A 19,881-nucleotide genomic window follows, 5' to 3' on the forward strand; every position below is an offset into this window, starting at 1 on the left:
TTAGAAAAGATAACCAAAGACCATCTAGTCTAGCCCCATTTAGCCACACAAGAGGACACAATGGAAGCCCTCCTGATAGATGGCCATCCATCTTCAATTCTATCATTGGTGGAGTTCAGAGTGCTCTTTGATTGTAGGTGAACTATAAATCCCAGCAACTACAACTCCCAAATGTCAAGGTCTATTTTCCACAGACTCCACCAGTATTCATATTTGGGCATGTTGAGTATTCGTGCCAAGTTTGGTCCAGATCCATTATTGTTGGAGTCCACAGTGCTCTTGGGATCTGTGTGCCATGTTTGGCCCAATTCTATCATTGGTTAGGTTCAGAATGCTCTTTGATTATAGGTGAACTATAAATCCCAGCAACTACAACTCCCAAATGTCAAGGTCTATTTTCCCCAGACTCCACCAGTGTCCACATTTGGGCATGTTGAGTATCCGTGCCAAGTTTGGTCCAGATCCGTCATTGTTGGAGTCCACAGTGCTCTCTGGATGTAGGTGAACTACGAGTCCAAAACTCAAGGTCAATGCCAAACCCTTCCAGTATTTTCTCTTGGTCACAGGAGTTCTGTGCCAAGTTTGGGACTCCTGAGAGAGTAGCGAGGGAGTGTCAGTGGGGTCACCAAAGACTATCAGAAAACACAGTATTTTCTGTTGGTCATGGGGGTTCTATGTGGGAAGTTTGGGCCAATTCTATTGTAGGTGGGGTTCAGGATGCTTTTTGACTCTAGGTGAACTATACATCCCAGCAACCACAACTCCCAGAGGGCAAGGTCTATTTTCCCCAAACTCGACCAGTGTTCACATTTGGGCATGCTGAGTATTTGTGCCAAGTTTCGTCCAGACCCATCATTGTTTGAGTCCACAGTGCTCTCTGGATGTAATTGAACTACAACTTCCAAACTCAAGGTCAACTCCCATCAAACCCTTCCAGTATTTTCTCTTGTTCATGGGAGTTCTGTGTGCCAAGCTTGGTTAAATTCCATCGTTGGTGGAGTTCAGAATGCTGTTTGATTGTAGGTGAACTATAAATCCCAGCAACTACAACTCCCAAATGTCAAGGTCTATTTCCCCCAAACTCCACCAGTGTCCACATTTGGGCATGTTGAGTATCTGTGCCAAGTTTGCTCCAGATCCATCATTGTTTGAGTTTGGGAGCTGTGGTTCACCTACATCCCGAGATCACTGTGGTGCTCTTGGGATGTAGGTGAACTACAACTCCCAAACTCAAGGTCAACGCCCAACAAACCATTCCAGTATCTTCTGTTGGTCAGGGGAGTTCTGTGTGCCAAGACTGGTTCAATTCCATCGTTGGTGGAGTTCAGAATACTCTTTGATTGTAGGTGAACTATAAATCCCGGCAACTACAACTGCCAAATGACAATATTAATATCCTCGCCAACCCCACCAGTATTGAAATTTGGGTGTATTGGGTATTTGTGCCAAATTTGGCCCAGTGAATGAAAATACATCCTGCAGATTAGATGTTTACATTCCGATTCATAACAGTAACAAAAGTAGCAACACAAATAATGTTATGTTTGTGGGTCAACACAACATGAGGAACTCTATTAAGGGGTCGCGGCATTAGGAAGGTTGAGAACCACTGCATTAAGTTTTCCTTAGCTCCCTCCAGTCAGAGACCTAATCTCATATCATGGGACAACAGTCGCAAAATGGCAGTTGTGAAGTAGCAACGAAAATAATGTGATGATTGGGGGTCACCAGAACATGAGGAACTGTATTAAGGGGTCACGACATTAGGAAGACTGAGAAACACTCCATTAACGTTTCCTTAACTCCCTCCAGTCAGAGTCCTAATCTCATATCACGGGACAACAGGAGCAAAATGGCAGTTGTGAAGTAGCAACAAAAATAATGTGATGGTTGGGGGTCACCGCAACATGAAGAACTGTATTAAGGGGTTAGGAAGGTTGAGAACCACTGATCTAGAATCTTATTCGTGCAGAATACTTATGGGGTGCCCCCATTTCGACACCCCAAAGCCATTGGGTCAAGTTGCTCTGAATGTCTACCTTTTTTGCCTCTGTTTTGTGGGTCTGTGGCCCATAAATTGGTCATTAGAGGTGTTTCGATCCCCAGACTTTGGGTTGTGTGCGGCCTCCAGGCATGCCGCTCTCATCACTCATCCTCCAGCCTTTGGCCTCCTGCCCTCCTCCTTCCTCCTCTCCCCAAAACAATGGGCCTTTCAGGAGCAGTCTGAAAAAAGCCCCCAAAACACCACCCCCCCCCCCCCGCCCTAAAATAAACTATAGGTCCTTTGATGTTGCAAGAGCCGGCTTCCCAATTGCATACGAGCAGGGAAAGAAAATACTTTGCAGATGTCTGGGGATGAGAAGCGACATGAGTCAAGAGCGTGATTCGGCTGCAAAAAGGGCCAATGTGATTCTAGTTGAGTGTAAAAGGGGAAAAGGATCATGGCCCCATGTTTATGAAATTCCAGGTTTCGCTCCACCCTTTCCACCACTGCAATTCCTCTCCTCCTTCCTTTGCAAATCGCCTCCTCTGCAAAGGCACACAAGACAATGCCCTCCCCGTGCCACTGCATTCCTTTCCCATTGTTTGAAAAGGCTCCAGACATTGGATTTGTGTGTGCTCGTTCTTTCTTTCTTTTTCTCTTTCTTCTTCTTTCCTTCCTTCCTTCCTCTCTCTCTCTTTCTCTCCTTATTTTCTTCTCTCTCTCTCTCCTTATTTCCTTCCCTCCTCTCTTTCTCTCCTTTCCTTTCTTTCTCTCCTTCCCTTCCTTCCTCTCTCTTTTTCTTTTTCTATCTCCTTCTTTTCTTTCTTTCCTTTTCCTATCTCCTTCTTTCCTTCCCCCTCTCTATTTATCTCCTTTCCTTCTCTCCTTTCTTTTCTTTCTTTCCTTCCTTCCTGCCTCTCCTTACTTCCTTCTTTCTCTCTCTCTCCTTCCCCCTTTCACTCCTTCCCTTCTTTCCTCTCTCTCTTTCCTTTCTTTCTCTCCTTCTTTCTTTTCTTTCTCTTTCTTTTCTTTCTCTTTCTCTCTCTATCCTTCTTTCCTTCCCCCTCTCTTTCGCTCCTTCTTTCCTTTCTCTCTCTCTCCTTCCCTTCCTTTTTCTCTCCTTCCTTCCTTCCTTCCTTTCTCTTCTTCCTTTCTTCCTTCCTCTCTTTCCTTCCTTCCTTCATCTCCTTCCTTCCTTCCTTCCTCTTTTTCGACACCCCAAAACCATCTGGCGATCTAGAATCTAGATCCTTCCTCTCCTTCCTTCCTTCCTTCCTTCCTTTTTCCTCCTTCCTTCTATCCTTCCTTCTCTCTTTCCTCTCCTTCCTTCCTTCCTTCCTTCCTTCCTTCCTTCCTTCCTTTCTCTCCTCCCTCCCTCCCTTTCTTTTTCCTCCTTCCTCCTTTCCATCCTTCCTTCCTTCCTCTCTTTCCTCTCCTTCCTTCCTTCCTGTCTCTCCTCCCTCCCTCCCTCCATTCCTTCCTATCCTTCCTTCCTCTCCTCCCTCCCTTCCTCTCCTTCCTCCCCTTCCTTCCTTCCATCCTTCTTTCCTCTTTCCTCTCCTTCCTTCCTTTCTCTCCTCCTTCCTTCCCTCCCTTCCTTCCTCTCCTTCCTTCCTTCCTTCCTCCCTCCCCCCTTCTCTCTTTCTCTTCAGAAGTTCCAACCAGAGTAATGATGTCATCAAGCCATTCCACAAAGCTTTGATCTTTAGGGACTTTCCTCGCATAAACATTCCTGAATCAACAGGGAAAGCTCTCCAGAAACAACACTTCAGGCTCATATTAACATCCAAATTGTTATTGGACTGTTTCCTAGCCTCTGCCCATGTGCAAAGAGTCAGATACAAGCAACATTTAAAACTGACACAGCATCACTAGGGAAACTGAAAGATAAGGCAATGACACCTCATCCAAATAGTTCCTTAAGGAATTTGAGTTTTAGCTTCTGCCCATGAGCAGAGTGCTTGCGCCAAGCGGCACACTTTAATTGACCACCTTCACTGTGGATAACATTAAGAGTGCATCTACACTGTAGAGTTAATGCAGTTTGATCCCACTTTCACTCAATGTTATGCAACCATGAGAGTTGTAGTTTCTCGATGTCTTGCCTTTTCTGCCCAAGTGTGCAAACAACAACTCCCATTGGGTTCAAGTGGGGACAAGAGTCTCCTTATGGAAAGAAAAAGCAGAATATAAATAAACATAATCCAATAATAATAATAATAATAATAATAATAGGCCGGAATTGAAAAGTCGACGACAGTATGACTAATAATGACACCTGGCTGCTTGGAGTCTCCTTTGTGCGGTATAATAAACATAAACATAATAATAATACAAACTAATAATAATACTAATAATGATACCAAGCTGCTTCGAGTCTCGTCTGTGGGGTAAAATAAACAACAACAACAACAACAACGATACCTAGCTGCTTCGGGTCTCCTTTGTGGGGTATAATAAACATAAACATAATAGTAATACATACTAATAATAATACTAATAATGATACCTAGCTACTTTGAGTCTCCTTTGTGGAGTATAATAAACATAAACATAATAGTAATACATACTAATAATAATACTAATAATGATACCTAGCTCCTTCGAGTCTCCTTTGTGGGGTATAATAAACATAAACATAATAGTAATACATACTAATAATAATACTAATAATGATACCTAGCTACTTTGAGTCTCCTTTGTGGAGTATAATAAACATAAACATAATAATAATACATACTAATAATAATACTAATAATGATACCTAGCTGCTTCGAGTCTCCTTTGTGGGGTATAATAAACATAAACATAATAATAATACATACTAATAATAATACTAATAATGACACCTAGCTGCTTCGAGTCTCCTTTGTGGGGTATAATAAACATAAACATAATAATAATACATACTAATAATAATACTAATAATGATACCTAGCTGCTTTGAGTCTCCTTTGTGGGGTATAATAAACATAAACATAATAATAATACATACTAATAATAATACTAATAATGATACCTAGCTGCTTCGAGTCTCCTTTGTGGGGTATAATAAACATAAACATAATAATAATAATACTAATAATAATAATACTAATAATGATACCTAGCTGCTTCGAGTCTCCTTTGTGGAGTATAATAAACATAAACATAATAGTAATACAAACTAATAATAATACTAATAATGATACCTAGCTACTTTGAGTCTCCTTTGTGGAGTATAATAAACATAAACATAATAGTAATACATACTAATAATAATACTAATAATGATACCTAGCTGCTTTGAGTCTCCTTTGTGGAGTATAATAAACATAAACATAATAGTAATACATACTAATAATAATACTAATAATGATACCTAGCAGCTTTGAGTCTCCTTTGTGGAGTATAATAAACATAAACATAATAGTAATACATACTAATAATAATACTAATAATGATACCTAGCTGCTTTGAGTCTCCTTTGTGGGGTATAATAAACATAAACATAATAATAATACATACTAATAATAATACTAATAATGATACCTAGCAGCTTTGAGTCTCCTTTGTGGAGTATAATAAACATAAACATAATAGTAATACATACTAATAATAATACTAATAATGATACCTAGCTGCTTTGAGTCTCCTTTGTGGGGTATAATAAACATAAACATAATAATAATACATACTAATAATAATACTAATAATGACACCTAGCTGCTTTGAGTCTCCTTTGTGGGGTATAATAAACATAAACATAATAATAATACATACTAATAATAATACTAATAATGATACCTAGCTGCTTTGAGTCTCCTTTGTGGGGTATAATAAACATAAACATAATAATAATACATACTAATAATAATACTAATAATGATACCTAGCTGCTTTGAGTCTCCTTTGTGGGGTATAATAAACATAAACATAATAATAATACATACTAATAATAATACTAATAATGACACCTAGCTGCTTTGAGTCTCCTTTGTGGGGTATAATAAACATAAACATAATAATAATACATACTAATAATAATACTAATAATGATACCTAGCTGCTTTGAGTCTCCTTTGTGGGGTATAATAAACATAAACATAATAATAATACATACTAATAATAATACTAATAATGATACCTAGCTGCTTCGAGTCTCCTTTGTGGAGTATAATAAACATAAACATAATAGTAATACAAACTAATAATAATACTAATAATGATACCTAGCTACTTTGAGTCTCCTTTGTGGAGTATAATAAACATAAACATAATAGTAATACATACTAATAATAATACTAATAATGATACCTAGCTGCTTTGAGTCTCCTTTGTGGAGTATAATAAACATAAACATAATAGTAATACATACTAATAATAATACTAATAATGATACCTAGCAGCTTTGAGTCTCCTTTGTGGAGTATAATAAACATAAACATAATAGTAATACATACTAATAATAATACTAATAATGATACCTAGCTGCTTTGAGTCTCCTTTGTGGGGTATAATAAACATAAACATAATAATAATACATACTAATAATAATACTAATAATGACACCTAGCTGCTTTGAGTCTCCTTTGTGGGGTATAATAAACATAAACATAATAATAATACATACTAATAATAATACTAATAATGATACCTAGCTGCTTTGAGTCTCCTTTGTGGGGTATAATAAACATAAACATAATAATAATACATACTAATAATAATACTAATAATGACACCTAGCTGCTTTGAGTCTCCTTTGTGGGGTATAATAAACATAAACATAATAATAATACATACTAATAATAATACTAATAATGATACCTAGCTGCTTTGAGTCTCCTTTGTGGGGTATAATAAACATAAACATAATAATAATACATACTAATAATAATACTAATAATGATACCTAGCTGCTTTGAGTCTCCTTTGTGGGGTATAATAAACATAAACATAATAATAATACATACTAATAATAATACTAATAATGACACCTAGCTGCTTTGAGTCTCCTTTGTGGGGTATAATAAACATAAACATAATAATAATACATACTAATAATAATACTAATAATGATACCTAGCTGCTTTGAGTCTCCTTTGTGGGGTATAATAAACATAAACATAATAATAATACATACTAATAATAATACTAATAATGATACCTAGCTGCTTTGAGTCTCCTTTGTGGGGTATAATAAACATAAACATAATAATAATACATACTAATAATAATACTAATAATGATACCTAGCTGCTTTGAGTCTCCTTTGTGGGGTATAATAAACATAAACATAATAATAATACATACTAATAATAATACTAATAATGACACCTAGCTGCTTTGAGTCTCCTTTGTGGGGTATAATAAACATAAACATAATAATAATACATACTAATAATAATACTAATAATGATACCTAGCTGCTTTGAGTCTCCTTTGTGGGGTATAATAAACATAAACATAATAATAATACATACTAATAATAATACTAATAATGACACCTAGCTGCTTTGAGTCTCCTTTGTGGGGTATAATAAACATAAACATAATAATAATACATACTAATAATAATACTAATAATGACACCTAGCTGCTTTGAGTCTCCTTTGTGGGGTATAATAAACATAAACATAATAATAATACATACTAATAATAATACTAATAATGATACCTAGCTGCTTTGAGTCTCCTTTGTGGGGTATAATAAACATAAACATAATAATAATACATACTAATAATAATACTAATAATGACACCTAGCTGCTTTGAGTCTCCTTTGTGGGGTATAATAAACATAAACATAATAATAATACATACTAATAATAATACTAATAATGATACCTAGCTGCTTTGAGTCTCCTTTGTGGGGTATAATAAACATAAACATAATAATAATACATACTAATAATAATACTAATAATGATACCTAGCTGCTTTGAGTCTCCTTTGTGGGGTATAATAAACATAAACATAATAATAATACATACTAATAATAATACTAATAATGACACCTAGCTGCTTTGAGTCTCCTTTGTGGGGTATAATAAACATAAACATAATAATAATACATACTAATAATAATACTAATAATGATACCTAGCTGCTTTGAGTCTCCTTTGTGGGGTATAATAAACATAAACATAATAATAATACATACTAATAATAATACTAATAATGATACCTAGCTGCTTTGAGTCTCCTTTGTGGGGTATAATAAACATAAACATAATAATAATACATACTAATAATAATACTAATAATGATACCTAGCTGCTTTGAGTCTCCTTTGTGGGGTATAATAAACATAAACATAATAGTAATACATACTAATAATAATACTAATAATGATACCTAGCTGCTTTGAGTCTCCTTTGTGGGGTATAATAAACATAAACATAATAATAATACATACTAATAATAATACTAATAATGATACCTAGCTGCTTTGAGTCTCCTTTGTGGGGTATAATAAACATAAACATAATAATAATACATACTAATAATAATACTAATAATGATACCTAGCTGCTTTGAGTCTCCTTTGTGGGGTATAATAAACATAAACATAATAATAATACATACTAATAATAATACTAATAATGACACCTAGCTGCTTTGAGTCTCCTTTGTGGGGTATAATAAACATAAACATAATAATAATACATACTAATAATAATACTAATAATGATACCTAGCTGCTTTGAGTCTCCTTTGTGGGGTATAATAAACATAAACATAATAATAATACATACTAATAATAATACTAATAATGACACCTAGCTGCTTCGAGTCTCCTTTGTGGGGTATAATAAACATAAACATAATAATAATACATACTAATAATAATACTAATAATGATACCTAGCTGCTTTGAGTCTCCTTTGTGGGGTATAATAAACATAAACATAATAATAATACATACTAATAATAATACTAATAATGATACCTAGCTGCTTTGAGTCTCCTTTGTGGGGTATAATAAACATAAACATAATAATAATACATACTAATAATAATACTAATAATGACACCTAGCTGCTTCGAGTCTCCTTTGTGGGGTATAATAAACATAAACATAATAATAATACATACTAATAATAATACTAATAATGATACCTAGCTGCTTCGAGTCTCCTTTGTGGGGTATAATAAACATAAACATAATAATAATACATACTAATAATAATACTAATAATGACACCTAGCTGCTTCGAGTCTCCTTTGTGGAGTATAATAAACATAAACATAATAATAATACATACTAATAATAATACTAATAATGATACCTAGCTGCTTCGAGTCTCCTTTGTGGGGTATAATAAACATAAACATAATAATAATACATACTAATAATAATACTAATAATGATACCTAGCTGCTTTGAGTCTCCTTTGTGGGGTATAATAAACATAAACATAATAATAATACATACTAATAATAATACTAATAATGATACCTAGCTGCTTCGAGTCTCCTTTGTGGGGTATAATAAACATAAACATAATAATAATACATACTAATAATAATACTAATAATGACACCTAGCTGCTTCGAGTCTCCTTTGTGGGGTATAATAAACATAAACATAATAATAATACATACTAATAATAATACTAATAATGATACCTAGCTGCTTCGAGTCTCCTTTGTGGGGTATAATAAACATAAACATAATAAACATAATAATAATAGAAATAATAATAATAATAATAATAATAATAATAATAATAATAATACATAGGGCCTGATTCTGGCAGCCCAAGAACAAGCCATTAGAACAAACGCCATCCGAGTGCTAGAATTGAAAAGTCGACAGCAGATCCCAAATGTAGACTCTGCAAGGAAGCAGATTATCACGGGGTGTCTGCGCCCCACACCACTGGAGAAATTACACTGCTTAGCCGGGATTGCACCACCTGACATCCGCAGGGAAGTGGCAACCAATAGTGAAAGGACCAAGGCAGAGACATCTCCAGTGCATCCCTTGTTTGGGTATCAGCCAGCATGCCAATGCCTTGAATCAAGAAATAGTTTTCTTAGATCTACAGAGACACTTTCTAGAACACCTCAGCAAGCGAGAGTCCAAAAGTGGCAGGCCCAAACCCAGCACCTCAATCAATGGCTGATACCAGATGAGAGACTCCCCCCTGGGCACACAGAGGACTGGGCGACTTGGAAGGCGCTGAACAGACTGCGCTCTGGCACCACGAGATGCAGAGCCAACCTCAAGAAATGGGGCCACAAAGTGGAATCCTCGACATGCGAGTGTGGAGAAGAGCAAACCACCGACCACCTGCTGCAATGCAACCTGAGCCCTGCCACATGCACAAGGGAGGACCTTCTTGCGGCAACACCAGAGGCACTCCAAGTGGCCAGATACCCGTCAAAGGACATTTAATCAGCTACCAAGTTTGTAAAATCTGTGTTTTTTGTTTTTTTAAATCTCTGTGTTTGTTTTGTTCTGTTAGAAATGTAATACAATGGTATGGTTGCTGATGACATGATAAATACATAACGAAGCAGATGAAACAATAGAACATCCTCAGCTGCTGCGAGAAGATCATGCAGAGTGAAGATGGACTACAAGCAGAGGCACAACACCATTGCTCAGATTGAACTTGTGCCACAAACACCATCTGCCTGCGACAAAAAGAACTGGTGGGATTACAAGCCAGAAAAAGTTACAGAAAATGAACATGCGAAACTCTTCTGGGGCATCCGAATTCAGACTGACACGAGTTTTGGAGCACCATACTCCTGACTTCGCAATTGTGTTAAAAAACAAAATATGGATCGTTGATGCAATCTCAGGTGACAGAAGGATTGAAGAGAAACAACTGGAATTGCTGACACGATACGAGGATTTAAAGATCGAACTGGAAAGCCTCTGGCACAAGCCAGTCAAGGTGGTCCCAGTGGTGATCAGCACACTGGGTGCAGTGCCTAAAGACCTTGGCCTGCACTCAAACACAATCGGCGCTGACAAAATTACCATGTGCCATCTGCAAAAGGCCACCTTACTGGGATCTGCATGCATTATTCGCTGATACATCACACAGTCCTAGACACTTGGGAAGTGCCCGACGTGTGATTCAATACAACAGCCAGCAGAGTGTCTGCTGTGGACTCATCTTGTTGTGTTTCAAATCATAATAATAATAATTCCTTGCACAGTGTAGATCCCACCAAAGCTGACTGCAAGGACAGCAGGGCAATCCCCTGGTTGGACAAAGTCCCATGAAGTTCATTGGCCTACAAGTTGCAGGAAACATGGATAGGGATGCAGCCAAAAAGCAACAGGGAGAGGTTAATCCGGTTTAAGGGTTTTTTTGTCAATAAAAAAAGGAAAAACAAGGAGGTGATAGGGTCTCTTCAAGGAGAAGATGGATTTATAGTTCGCCTACAATCAAAGAGCATTCTGAACTCCACAAATGATGGAATTGAACCAAACTTGGCACACAGAACTCCCATGACCAACAGAAAATACTGGAAGAGTTTGGTGGGCATTGACCTTGAGTTTGGGAGTTGTAGTTCACCTACATCCAGAGAGCACAGTGGGCTTACACAATGAGGGACCTGGACCAAACTTGGCACGGATACTCAATATGCCCAAATGTGGACACTGGTGGAGTTTGGGGAAAATGGACCTTGACATTGGAATTGCTGGGATGTATAGTTCGCCTACAATCAAAGAGCATTCAGAACTCCACAAATGATGGAATTGAACCAGTCTTGGCACACAGAACTCCCATGACCATCAGCAAATACTGGAAAGGTTTGGTGGACACTGACCTTGAGTTTGGGAGTTATAGTTCACCTACATCCAGAGAGCACTGTGGACTCAAACAATGAGGGATCTGGACCAAACTTGGCACAAATACTCAATATGCCCAAATGTGAACACTGGTGGAGTTTGGGGGAAATAGATCTTGACATTTGGGAGTTGTGGTTGCTGGGATTTATAGTTCACCTACAGTCTAAGAGTGTTCTGAACCCCACAAATGATAGAATTGGGCCAAACCTCCCACACAGACCCCCCATGACCAATAGAAAATACTGTTCGTTCTGATAGTCTTTGGCGACCCCCTTTGACAACCCCTCGCGACCTCCCCAGGGGTCCCAACCCCCAGATTGAGAAACACTACCTGTAAATCATATTGTTTTTATCACTCTTCATTGCTTTGAGTCCAACGGAAAAAGCAGTATATTATAATAATAATAATAATAATAATAATAATAATAAATAGAATAATAATAAATAGAATAACAATAAATATAATAAATATATCTAATAATAATATTATAATAAATATAATAAATATAACCACAGCAACAGCCTTTGTCGTGGCCTAACAAGCAGTATATAAATATAATTATATATAGATATGTATATATATGTATGTATGTATATATATATATATATATATATATAGAATAATAATAAATATAATAAATATATCTAATAATAATATTATAATAATTAATATAACAAATATAACAACAACAATAACAATAAATATAATAAATATATCTAATAATAATATTATAATAATAATAATAATTAATATAATAAATATAACCACAACAGACTTTGCCGTGGCCTAACAAGCAGTATATAAATATTATATATATAAATATATAAATTTATATATAAATATATATATAAATAGAATAACAATAAATATAATAAATATAACAACAACAACAGCCTTTGTTGTGGGCTAACAAGCAGAATATAAATATAATAATATTATATATAATATATATATATATATAGAGAGAGAGAGAGAGAGAATAGAATAACAATTAATATAATAAATATATCTAATAATAATATTATAATAATTCATATAATAAATATAACAACAACAACGGCCTTTGCTGTGGCCTAACAGGCAGTATATAAATATAATATTATATAATATTTTATATATATATATATATATATATATGTATATATATATAGAATAGAATAACAATAAATATAATAAATATATCTAATAATAATATTATAATAATTAATATAATAAATATAACAACAACAGCCTTTGCCATGGCCTAACAAGCAGTATATAAATATATATATATATATATATATATATATATATATATATATATATAGAATAGAATAACAATAAATATAATAAATATATCTAATAATAATATTATAATAGTTAATATAATAAATATAATAACAACAACAGCCTTTGTCGTGGCCTAACAAGCAGTATATATATATATATATATATATATATATATATAAACAATAAATATAATAAATATATCTAATAATAATATTATAATAGTTAATATAATAAATATAACAACAACAACAGCCTTTGTTGTGGCCTAACAAGCAGTATATAAATATAATAATATTATATATATATATATATATATATATATATATAATAACAATAAATATAATAAATATATCTAATAATAATATTATAATAATTAATATAATAAATATAACAACAATAACAATAAATATAATAAATATATCTAATAATATTATAATAATTAATATAATAAATATAACAACAACAGCCTTTGCCGTGGCCTAACAAGCAGTATATAAATATAATAATAATATAATTATATATATATATATATTAGAATAGAATAACAATAAATATAATAAATATATCTAATAATAATATTATAATAATTAATATAATATATATAACAACAACAGCCTTTGTTGTGGGCTAACAAGCAGTATATAAATATAATAATAGAATAGAATAGAATAGAATATATATAAATAGAATAACAATAAATATAATAAATATATCTAATAATATTATAATAATTAATATAATAAATATAACAACAACAGCCTTTGCCGTGGCCTAACAAGCAGTATATAAATATAATAATAATATAATTATATATATATATATATTAGAATAGAATAACAATAAATATAATAAATATATCTAATAATAATATTATAATAATTAATATAATATATATAACAACAACAGCCTTTGTTGTGGGCTAACAAGCAGTATATAAATATAATAATAGAATAGAATAGAATAGAATATATATAAATAGAATAACAATAAATATAATAAATATATCTAATAATATTATAATAATTAATATAATAAATATAACAACAACAGCCTTTGCCGTGGCCTAACAAGCAGTATATAAATATAATATTATATGTATATATATATATATATATATATATCTAATAATAATATTATAATAATTAATATAATAAATATAACAACAACAGCCTTTGTCGTGGCCTAACAAGCAGTATATATATATATATATATATATATATATTAGACTAGAATAACAATAAATATATCTAATAATAATATTATAATAGTTAATATAATAAATATAATAACAACAACAGACTTTGTTGTGGCCTAACAAGCAGTATATAAATATTTTATATATATAGAATAAAAATAAATATAATAAATATATCTAATAATAATATTATAATAATTAATATAATAAATATAACAACAGCCTTTGTTGTAGCCTAACAAGCAGTATATAAATATAATATAAATATAATAATATAAATATAAATATAATATAAATATAATAATATAAAATATAATAATATAATTATATATATATATAATAGAATAGAATAACAATAAATATAATAAATATATCTAATAATAATATTATAATAATAATTAATATAATACATATAACAACAACAACAGCCTTTGTCGTGGCCTAACAAGCAATATATAAAGATAATATAATATCATATTATATATATATATATATATATAAATAGAATAACAATAAATATAATAAATATTTTAATAATAATATTATAATAATTAATATAATAAATATAACAACAACAACAGCCTTTGTCGTGGCCTAACAAGCAGTATATAAATATAATAATATAATATTTTTTATATATATATATAAATAGAATAACAATAAATATAATAAATATATCTAATAATATTATAATAATTAATATAATACATATAACAACAACAACAGCCTTTGTTGTGGCCTAACAAGCAAGATATAAATATAATAATAATTATATATATATATTAGAATAGAATAAAAATAAACATAATAAATATATCTAATAATAATATTATAATAGTTAATATAATAAATATAACAACAGCCTAACAAGAGTGCCTCTGAGCATGCACAGAGTGCATTTGTCCTCACTGGAGTTGATAGCAAAAAACCAAGCGCCTGTATCTAAAGAAACTAAGTCCGAACGTGACGTCAAGGCCTTTCTGGCCCCAGAAATGAAGCAATTTTGGGGATTAAAGACCTCGGGGGTAGGAATCTTTGTTTTGGGAAATGCCTTTTCTTCAAGGCAACGCTCTTTAGTTCAAAGCCACGAAAGGGAAATAAAGATTATGCATGGCATGCTTGGCAATCCTTTGCTTGCGTGCTTTCTGGTTTGCACTATATCCCATCCACATCTGGTTCGGTCGTCCCAGGCTGCCTCTGAGCATGTGCAGAGGATGTCTGCAAACTCCCATGGCGTCTCTTAGCCAGCTCCAAACTTATTCCTTTGCATTGGGGACACAAATGGCACATGCACTGACAAATGACAACACTTTTTGTGTGTGCGCGCATCGTCTTAAAATGAAAAAGCACAAGTTTTATTTAGCACGAGCTTTTCTGGAGTGTACTTTTTGCTTATTTTAGGAGATTTATCCTTAAAGAGCCTAGAAATGTGGGAACTGACACCCTTTGAGTGTATGAGAGAGGGAGAGAGAGAGAGAGAAGGAATGAATGAAAGAAGGAAGGAAGGAAGGAAGGAAGGAAGGAGAGAAGGAAGGAATGGAGGGAGGGAAGGAAGGAATGAAAAAAAGGAAAGAAGTAAAGTAGGACGGAAGGAGAGACAGAAAAAAGGAAGGAAAGAAGGATGGAAGGAAGTCAAGGAAAAAGGAAGTAAGAAAGAAGGAATGAAAGAAGGAAGGAAGGAAGGAAGGAAAGGAGGAAGGGAAAAGGGAAGGAGGAAGGAAGGAGGAAGGAAAGAAAGGTGGAAGGCAGGAAGGCAGGCAGAAAGGAGGGAATGAAAGAAGGAAAGAAGGAGGGAAGGAAAGAAGGAAGAAAAGAAGGAAAGGAAGGGAGAAAGGAAGGAAGGAAAGAAAGAAGGAAGAAAATAAGGAATGAAAGAAGGAAAGAAGGATGGAAAGAGAAGGAAAGAAGGAAAAATGGAGGAAAGAAGGAAAGAAAGTAGGAAGGAAGGAGAGAAGGAAAGAAGGAAAGGAAGGAAGAAAGGAAGGAAGGAAAGAAGGAAGGAAGAAAAGAAGGAATGAAAGACAGAAAGAAGCAAAATAGGATGGAAGGAGAGAAAGAAGGAAGGATGGAAGGAAAGGAAAAAGGAAGGAAGAAAAGAAAGAAGGAAGGAATGAAAGAAGGAAGGAAGGATGGAAGGAAGTAAAGGAAAAAGGAAGGAAGAAAAGAAGGAAGGAATGAAAGACAGAAAGAAGGAAAGTAGGGTGGAAGGAGAGAAGGAAGGAAGGATGGAAGGAAGTAAAGGAAAAAGGAAGGAAGAAAAGAAAGAAGGAAGGAATGAAAGAAGGAAGGAAGGAAAAAGGAAGGAAAAGGGAAAGAAGCAAATAAAGAAGGAAGGAAAGAAGGAAGGAAGGAAGGATGGAAGGAACGAAGTAAAGGAAAAAGGAAGGAAGAAAAGAAAGAAGGAAGGAATGAAAGAAGGAAGGAAGGAAAAAGGAAGGAAAAGGGAAAGAAGCAAATAAAGAAGGAAGGAAAGAAGGAAGGAAGGATGGAAGGAACGAAGTAAAGGAAAAAGGAAGGAAGAAAAGAAAGGGAAGGAATGAAGGAAAAAGGAAGAAAGGAAGGAAGGAAGGAAGGGAGGAAAGAAAGAAAGAAAGAATGCAGAAAAGAAGGAAGGAAGGAAAGAAGGAAAATTAGTTTGGACTCTACACATACAAGTGGATTAAGACCACATTTCAGAAAGCCTACAATTCTTCTTATATATACTCTTATAGGAGATTAGATTCTGACCCACTCTAAATGGCACTCTGCACATGCTCTGAAATACCCTTTTCGCATTGGAGACGCCACAATCTTTCTTATAGGGCCTTATCTGGGAGTAAACTCTTGACACTTGTTGAATATGTTTCACCCTCTCAACACGCTCTAAGTATCCCTTATTTGAAGTGACCAGAAGAAAGCACTCTGCACATGCTCAGAGGGCATTTTACACTGTAGAATGAATGCAGCTTGACCCCACTTGAACTGCAATGAGTTGTAGCTGGCACCCTTTGGCCAAACAGGACTACACTGGCCATACGATGCAGTTTCAAACTGTGTTATATGGCGGTGTAGACCCATATCATGCTGTTACATGGGTCCACACTGACATATAATGCATTATATGGAACTGCATTACTTAGGTCTACACTGACCATATAATCCAGATTCATACTGCATTAAATGGCAGTACAGATCCAGCCGATGTTTCGCTCAACGCAAAGGAATGTATTCTCAAGTAAACCTGATGGTGATCCTTCACCCTGCATTACACACCCAATTTCTCTTTTTCTTTCTTTCCTCCCCTCCTTCCTTCTCTTCTACCTTCTTTCTGTCCTTCCTTCCTTCTCTCCTTCCTTCATTCTTCCTTTCTTCTTTCTCTCCTTCCCTCCTTTTCTCCTTCATTCTCTCCTTCCTTGCTTCCTTCCTTCCTTCCTTCCTCCTCTCCTTCCTTTCTTCTTTCTCTCCTTCCTTTTCTCCTTCATTCTCTCCTTCCTTCCTTCCTTCCTTCCTTATCTACTTCCTTCCTTTCTTCTTTCTCTCCTTCCCTCCTTTTCTCCTTCATTCTCTCCTTCCTTTCATCTTTCTCTCCTTCCTCTCTCCCTCCCTTCCTTCCCGCTTCCTTCCCTCCTTCCTTCATTCTTCCTTTCTTCTTTCCCTCCTTCCTTTTCTCCTTCATTCTTTTCTAACTTCTTTATGTCCTTCTTTCCCTCCTTCTTTCTCTCCTTCTTTCCTTTTCTCCTTCATTCTCGCATTCCTTCTCTCCTTCCTTTCTTCTTTCTCTCCTTCCTTCCTTTTCTCCTTCATTCTCTCCTCTCTTACTCCCTTCCTTCCTTCCTTCCTCCTCTCCTTCCTTTCTCCTTTCTCTCCTTCCTTCCTCCTCTCCTTCCTTTCTCCTTTATCTCCTTCCTTCCTTCTCTACTTCCTTCATTCTTCCTTTCTTCTTTCTCTCCTTCCTTTTCTCCTTCATTCTTTTCTACCTTCTTTCTGTCCTTCCTTCCCTCCTTCTTTCTCTCCTTCTTTCCTTTTCTCCTTCATTCTCTAATTCCTTCTCTCCTTCCTTTCTTCTTTCTCTCCTTCCTTCCTTTTCTCCATTCTCTCCTCTCACTCTCTTCCTTCCTTCCTTCTCTCCTTCCTTTCTCCTTTCTCTACTTCCTTCCTTCTCTCCTTCCTTCATTCTTCCTTTCTTCTTTCTCTCCTTCCTTTTCTCCTTCATTCTCTTCTACCTTCTTTCTGCCCTTCCTTCCTTCCTTCCTTCCTTCCTCTTTCTGTCCTTCCTTCTCTCCTTTCTTCTTTCTCTCCTTTTCTCTATTCTCTCATTCCTTCTCTCCTTCCTTCCTTCTCTCCATCCTTTCTTCTTTCTCTCCTCCCTCCCTCCCTTCTCTCCTTCCTTCTTTTCCTCCTTCCCTCGCTCCCTCCTTCTCTTCCTCCTCCGTCCCTCCCTTTCCTCCTTCTTTCCTTTCCTTCTTCCCTGGTTCCCTTCCTTCCTTCTCTCTCTCTCTCCTTCTTTCCTTGCTTTCTTCCTCTCTTCTCTCTCACACTCCCTTTCTTTCTCTCTCTTCCTCTATCCCTCTTTCTTTCTTTCTTTCCCCCCAAAAATGCATTCCCGAACTCACCCTCCGGTCCAGCCAAGGGCAGAAATCTTTGCTTCTCCTCTGGAGCCAAGCCTCAGAAGCCAGCAGCTCCACAGTTCCCAGTCTGGGGCATCTCCGGATACTGGTTCATACTGGCCGGGAAGCCAATCCAAGAGTGTGGGGGCGTGGAATGTGGGAAAAACACACACAGAGAGAAGGATTGGAGTGGAGAAGAAATGGCTCAGGGATCCATGGTTGGGAGAAAAGGAGCCAAGTTGACCATCCCCTTGGAACGAGGGAAGGAGAAAGGGGCGGAAGGAGGAGAGAAAGGAAGGAAGGAAGGAAGGAGGGATGAGAGAAAAGAAAGGGGTGGAAAAAAGGGAAATCTAAGAGGAGGAAAGGGAGGAGGAGGAGGAGGAGGAGAAAGGCATTCTCTCACACTCTCTCTGGTTTCCTGTTCGGAGGCAGATGCTCCAGGGAGGCCGAGGGAGGAATCCGGATTAACTCTTTCGCTCCGGTTTAGTCTTTCCTGGAAAGCAACACATGAGACTGAGCATCATTTCCGACTCAAGACAATACTATGTTGCACAGGGGGGAAAAAATCCCCAGCATGGATGAATGGAGGAGGCCCAGTCACTGCATTCACATCATAGAAGGAATGCAGTCTGAGCCCACCTCAATGGCTCTGACTCAAGGCTAGGGAAGCATGGGAGTTGTAGTTTCCTAGGTCTTTGTATGCTTGGCCAATGCCTTGTCAAACTGCAAATCCTGGGATTCAATAGCATTCAATAGCATGGAGCCCTTTTTGTTCCAATTGAGGTCAAACTGCATCTATTCTTCAGTGTAGACACGTCCTTAAAAAAACTACAACTCCCAGGATAGATAGATACACATATACATAAAAAGGTGAAGGTAGTCCCCTGATATTAAGTCCAGTCATGTCACATATACATATATGCATGCTCAGCCAGTGCCTTGTCAAACTGCAAATCCTGGGATTCAATAGCATGGAGCCCTTTTGTAGACGCACCCTTAATAAAACTACAGCTCCCAGGATATATACATATACATATACGCATGCTT

General features: G+C 35.4%; 1 protein-coding gene across 3 annotated transcripts in view; it reads right to left on the reverse strand.

Annotated features, from left to right (window-relative positions):
• LOC132781205 (pleckstrin homology domain-containing family G member 2) overlaps positions 1-19,390 on the reverse strand; it is a 106,133-nt gene extending 86,743 nt beyond the window's left edge. For 2 of the 3 annotated variants that reach the window (XM_067461456.1, XM_067461454.1), the window contains exon 1: positions 18,841-19,231. The gene's annotated coding sequence lies outside the window, so the exon portion shown is untranslated. The other variant, XM_067461455.1, reaches the window with a different exon arrangement.
• Between the last annotated feature and the right edge of the window lie 491 nt (positions 19,391-19,881).

Source organism: Anolis sagrei, chromosome Y (assembly GCF_037176765.1).
Source record: "Anolis sagrei isolate rAnoSag1 chromosome Y, rAnoSag1.mat, whole genome shotgun sequence".
Taxonomy (NCBI): domain Eukaryota; kingdom Metazoa; phylum Chordata; class Lepidosauria; order Squamata; family Dactyloidae; genus Anolis; species Anolis sagrei.